This window comes from Gossypium arboreum, chromosome 2, assembly GCF_025698485.1.
Source record: "Gossypium arboreum isolate Shixiya-1 chromosome 2, ASM2569848v2, whole genome shotgun sequence".
Taxonomy (NCBI): domain Eukaryota; kingdom Viridiplantae; phylum Streptophyta; class Magnoliopsida; order Malvales; family Malvaceae; genus Gossypium; species Gossypium arboreum.
Genome location: NC_069071.1, coordinates 44,494,040 through 44,501,128, shown reverse-complemented (window position 1 = coordinate 44,501,128; position 7,089 = coordinate 44,494,040).

Genomic DNA, 7,089 nt, shown 5'->3' with positions numbered 1-7,089 from the left:
TTGTGTGCATTTGGATTGCCATGAAATATGCTTGGATATGTAAAAATGTGTAAATGGCCTTTGGTATGTGGTTTATAATTGCTATGAGAATGTCTTGTTAAGATTGGTATTGAAGGTAGCAAATAGTTGAAATTGAGAATGTATTAGCATGCTAAGTATTAGGCAAGATAATGCATATATGAAGTTAACCATTTAGGTGATTTTTGGATGTGATATTGGTATGATTTTGAATGCCCAAATGTGATATTTATGAGCATTGTTATTTGTTGGTATTGGTATAGCATGATTTGGAGTTGGTTATAGTTGGTTTGAGTGCTTATTGATGATATCGTCATATGTTATTTGATGTGTTTAGGTTGTTACAAATTTGGGTGAGGAATGTGGCTTGGAAAATGGCCTATTTTTGTCCACACGGGTAGAGACACGAGCGTGTGTCTCAGTCATGTGTGACACAGAGTTCGGTGACACGGCCATGTGTCCCCTAGTACTTATTTAGAAATCAAGCCAGTAGCTTCACACAGGTTAGCTATAACACCCCTCACCCGTATCTGACGTCGGAATAGGGCTCAAGGCGTCACTGGACTTAAACATAAACAAACATACAAGGTTAGGCCATAAACTTTCTTTCAATTTAAAACCATTTATATCATAAGCATATCATCCCTTGTATAGGCTTATGAGACCCAAAACATACCTAGGAAGCGGTTCGAGACTAAACTGAGAACTTTAGAAAAGTTTGGATAACTTAGCAAATTTGCTTACTTTGGAGAGTCACATGCCCGTGTGGGTAGGGCCGTGTGGTCACACATGCCCATGTGGCTTGGGACACATCCATGTCCTTAGCTCGTGTAACCCTTCGTTTATGATGTCATCATCCAAATAAGGTCACACGACCAAGTCATATGCCCGTGTGCTTTAGCCTTATAGCGAATTAAATTCCAACAATTAGGTGCAAACTTCACACGGCCTGGGCACACACCCATGTCCTAAGGCCGTGTCCCTCACACGGTTGAGACACACGGCCATGTCTCTACCGTGTGTTTACTAGTGGGCATTCTGTTTTACATAATTAGGGTGTAGCTAAAACACGGCCAAATCACACGCCCATGGGGCAGTCCGTGTGTCATACAGGGCCACGACACATGCTCGTGTGTCTAGCCGTGTGGACGAATTCTAGGCTATTTTCCAAGCCACTTGCCACCCTTATTCCCTCACAAACTTAAACCCACTTCATGGCATGCAACATGGCACATTTGGCTATTCAAGCATCCACATTCATGGATAAAATATGTCTATAATGTCACATGATACATACTCAACCTAGCATGCTTTCTTATAGCATTCCACACCAATTTCACTTTTGTCTATCATTATAAACCTACCATTAAATTTCTTATTGGTACCACATTTATTATTATCCACATTAACCATATTTCATTCATTAAACATGCATACCATCCATCACATTCATTAATATGAACAACAACATCAAGCATAACACATTTGTATACATGCATGAATAATTAGGGTTACAACCCAATAATCAATGTGAGCCACCTCTCATGGCCATATACAAAATAATGATAATATTTTCATGAGCCAACACATTTGGATATTCAATATGATACATAGCAAAAAAACCAAGTCCCTATACATGCCATATTCAAAACATTAAGACTAACAATACCCAAAATGTCCAATTGATAGTGGGATCGAAAACTTCGACGTCCTCCAATCCCTGAGCTAACTTGGTGACATTATAAGAAAAGGAAAAGAAGGGGGGTAAGCTTTAAAGCTTAGTAAGTTCACGTGCATATAAAATGCAACTTAAACAAACATTAATCATATATTTAGCATAAAGAACATAGTATTTCATTTTTATCAAATCTCTTAAACTTACTCTTCATATATATATATATATATTCTTACCCCAAGCTCATCATATCTCATGGTATTCTCATGAGTTCGACGTGCATACCTATGCCACTTGCACAGCGATAGCTTACTTTCTCGTCTTTGATGCAATCATTAAGATTATTCATTGATCTTCTCTTGAACTACCCATTGAACACTCGAAATACTATCAGATGCATCGGAATCTTGCACCTAAGTGCCCCATATGTAGCCAATGCTACCTCATATCTTATATCACATGTTGCTTGCTTTCGAGCTACTATCGAGTTTGCTCACATAAGCTGTCAGGTATCCACAACACATGTCGAACTACCCAGCTATCGGTAGTATATACGGGACCAGTTCTCGGACCACCATAACATGTGTCACATAATTCATGAACTCAGACCACAACTCATGAGTTCAAATCATATAATTTCCTAGTGGCATATCACTTGTATTCTAAACTATTCCTAAGGTTCAAATGGGATTCTTCGATACCACCTCTCTGTCGAACTTGTTCATAATGTCGATTTCAATGCTCATAGCACCAATCACAAACTTATGGAATAATCAAAGCATAATACATAATAAAATTTAGGCATCAAACACATGATACAACATTACATTACATTACATTACATATATAAATACTTACCATACATGCAATATTAAAGCATTTAAAGTATGGTACACATTGCATAATTTGCATATGAACTTACGTCGGTGCAAAAATGATAAGAACGAGCCTAATCCTCGTAAACTTTGTTTTTCCCCCGATCTAGTCCCGAATCACATTTTTCTTGATCTATAATGCCAAATTTAGCTTGTTTAATACTCACATTACTTGAATCGACCCATAATTCATACTTAGGTAAAATTACCTTTTTACCCTAACTGTTCACTTATTTACACTTTGGTCCCTAAACTCGTAAAATGAAATGCATGCATTTTCTTGGTTACCCAAGCCCAGCCGAACCTATATCATGCTCATATCAGCCCACATTTTTCTTTATTTCACATTTCTACTACCCATTTTTACATCTTTTACAAATACGCCCTTTTTAGGTGTTTTCACTAAAAAATCACTTAGTAAAAGATGTTCATTACACATCAAACTTTCATATTCTTCCATTAAACACCAAAATAAAAAAATGTCACACGTGGGTCAAATTTCATACATGAACCCTAGCTCAAATAAAGGGTTAGAAATGGATAGATCAGTTGATAACAACATCAAAAATACAATGAACATTAAAAACGGGACTAGGATGCACTTACTCTTGAACTTGAAAGATGAACAAACCCTAGCTATGGTGACCCTTGGAATTTCGACACAAGCAAGAAGAATATGGACAAATTTTGCTTTCTTTTTCCTTTTTTATTTATTTATTTACCAAATGAGTAAAATGCCCTAAAGGCCTTTCTTTCAAATTTTTCCTATTCCTGCCCATTTTTGTCCAAAATTTTACAACTTGGTCAAATTGCTATTTAAGGACCTCTAATTAATAATCCAATGCAATTTCATGCTTGAAGCTTCTAGAACACAATTTTTGCAACTTAATCAATTTAGTCCGTAAAGTCAAATTGGACACCTTAGGCATAGAATTTCTTCATGAAATTTTCACAAAAACTTGTAATCATATCACAAACCTCATAATGCTCATAAAATAATTATTTCTACTTCAAATTTGTGGTCTCAAAACCACTGTTCTGACTAGGCCCTATTTCGGGATGTTACATTAGCACACGAGCATGTGGCTTGGCAGTGTGGCACAAGTCAGTATACCCTCCAGTTTTCACACGGCATAGCACACGGCCTAACACACGGGCATGTGAGGCCATTTCAAAGGGAACATGGGCTAGTCACACGAGCGTGTGGTTGGCCGTGTGACCCAAGTCGGCGAGTTACATGGGGTTGGACACAGGCTGGGACACGGCCATGTAATCCCATTTTAAATCTCTACACGGCCTGTGACATGGGCATGTCTCTTGGTCGTGTGAGACACACAGCCTATCCACACGGGCGTGTGTCCCCTGTCTACATGGATTGTTTGTAAGATTTGTCTAGTAATGCTTCGTAACCCTATTCCGGGGATGGATACGGGTTAGGAGTGTTACATCTCGCACCTTCTCTGTCTAAATGTTCGCTCAATTTTAGGGTCTACAGGTAATAGATCGACGATTCGATCTATGCTCATAAACACCTGATAAATAAATCACAAATAAAGAATAAATTAGTAATGTTAGAAATTAAATAAAAACCAAACTGCAAAAATAATTTCACAAAGCATGTGTAACGCCCCAAAAATCCTGAAATCTAAAAATCCAAAAATCTTGAATTTTCTTTGTTTTTTGTACTTAGCAATTCCGGTTAAGTGTTAATTACGCAAGGGTAGGTCTTGGTCAAGGTTTGAGTTCGAATTAAGGGATAGAATAACTTATAATTTAATTATTAAAAGAATCAAGGTTGGCAAGTAGTTGGGCATTAAAAAAAGGTAGGGGAAAATAACATCAAAAAGCCTTGTAGAGGAATGGCTAAGTGACGCCACTTAGAGTGTAGAGAGGTGGTGTTAATAGCTAGCAAGGAGGTCCAAGGTTCAAATCCTAGCTTAGTTTTTTTAGAAGTTTAATTTTGGCCTTCTAGACGGTTGGAAGTGGCATGGAAATGAACTCCAAGGGAAGTGTTCAGGAGAGAAATCTGAGGAAAAGATCAAGGGGTTATCAAGGAGAAAAATGAGGAGATAAGAAGTGAGGAGCAAGTGGAGCCGAAATGAGAACTTAGGCTTGAGAAGTTTGGACATAAGGGTTATAAATAGATGCCGAATGCAAGGGTATGAGGATAATGCCGAAATCTTTTTCTCACATTGTTGCCAGAAACCCTGTTCCCTAAAAGCCAAAAACCCTTTTGTTTTCTTCCTTTTCTTTCTGCCGATTTCTCCAAAAGCCGAAAACCATTTTTCTCCTTTTTATTTTCCTTGTGCCGATTTCTTTGTTTCACTTTTGGGTTTAGTCGATTCTTCTTCCTCTCTCCCTTGGTGCCGAATAAGCTATTGTTGCCGTTCAAATCTCTAGAGTCGAATACTCTTTAACCGAATCTAGTGTAAATGTTACTCTTCCAATCAGTTTTCTTTGCTAAGTATAGAATATTGTCCCTCACTCTTTCTAATCAACTATGGTAGAGAATTAGTATCGGATCTCGGATCTTAGCTCATTGCCGAATTGCTCCTTATGTGTTGCGGTATTGGTAAGTATTCATTATGTTATTATTACTTGAATTACTTTTTTTCATTGTAATTACGAGAAGTTGAACATGGATTTCTAAAATTTTAGTATGTTTTCTATGTTTCCGCAACTAAGTTTAAAAAAAATAATAAATGTTTTAAACAAGGCTTTCATAACTGAAAGGTTTTTTTTTAGTTAACTAGGGTTTCTTTTATTTTAAGAAGAGTTTTCGATGAAAATATGGTTTTCGCTAAAACACTTCAATGTGACACACCAGATTCAACCATAGTGTCTGGGTCAGTTTGGGGTGTTACATTTATTGGTATTAGAGCCCAGGTTGCAAAACTCGGGCTGTGAAGTGGGCCTTATTACTATTTGGTTTCTTTTTCTATTTTTGAAAACATTGTGGATAACACCGTTATGGGAAAAAGGAAATCTTGCTGAGGGGCACACCGAGTCTCCAACGTCGTACCAAGTAAGTACTTTTATTTAAGTTTGTTTAAATTTTTATACAGTAGATAGTTAGAGGGCTACTTTAGATGATTGTTAGAATGGAACTAAAGCCCGTAGGATTTGGAAACTGTAGAGGATTTTCGAAAATGATCTTCTCTTTAAATATTTTCATAAAACATCAGTGTAATTACTTGACTTACCAAAATTTCATAAAATTTTAATCTAGATAATACGCGAATCGACAATGAGTGCTAAAAGAGGTGCAAGGGGTCGTGGCCGAAGCCGCGGAAGCGTTAGGGTTGAATCATCGGCATCGGGCCATGTGCCAGATGTTGGAGTAGAAGAGGCTCCGGCCTCACCTGTGGCTGGGAATGGATTGTATGATCGGGCTGCGGGAGAAGATGCATTGTCGCAGGCAATGCTGGGAATTTTGGAAAATGTCGCTGGGCCTAATAATGGCACTGGAAATCGGGGGTCCATTCTAGAGCGAATTCGATCGAACGGGGCTGAGATCTATAAGGACGTGGTTGGCGTGGCTCCTAACATGGTGAAATATTTGTTGGAGGCCACTGAAAGGATAATGGAGGACTTGGACTGCTCACCGGAACAAAAGCTGAAAGGGGCAGTGTTACTACTTAGGGAAGAAGTCTACCAGTGGTGGTTGACTGTGAAAGAGGGCACCCAACCAGAGCAGGTCACTTGGGAGTTTTTCAAAGTTGAATTCCAAAGGAAGTATGTGAGTGCAAGCTATGTGGATGCTAGAAGGAAGGAGTTCCTGAACTTGACCCAAGGAAACAAATCGGTGGCGGAGTATGAGACAGAGTTTCTACGCCTTAGTAGGTATGCAAGAGTAATGGTGGCAACGGACTATAAGCGTTGCGTTAGGTTTGAGGATGGACTCAGAGATAGCCTCAAGGTGTTGATAGCTCCACAAAGGGAGCGAGTTTTCTCGAAGTTGGTGGAGAAGGCAAAGATAACGGAGGAGGTTAAGCGCACTGAGTGCTTAAATCTAGAAAAAGAAAGGGGTAGGAATAAAAGGGAGGCTGAGACTTCTGGTCCTGGATAGAGGCGTAGGGCTAGGGTCAGAGTTAACGGGCCAGTTAGAGTAGGGGGCCCTACTGCTAATCCAGGGGTGCCACCATGTGCTGACTATGGGAGAAGCCACAGAGGCGAGTGTTGGAAAAGGATATGAGCTTGTTTCGCTTGTGGGTCTATGAAGCATAGGATCAAGGATTGCCCTCGAAAGCTAGGTCGAGAGCCAATAGTGGGTCAAGGTGGTGCTCAATCACCAAGGGGCGGACAGCTGCTGCCAAGGGGTCTTGGATAGGCTAGAGGTGGTAACGGCAATGGACGAGGACGTGGAGCCCCAGGCAGAAATACAAGCCATGCTGAGGCGAGACAACCATCTTTGGTTTATGCTGCTCATCACCGAGAGGACGGGGATGCCCCAGATGTGATAACGGGTATGTTCCTTATATACGAGTTACCTCACATAGCCTTGATTGATATTGGATCGAC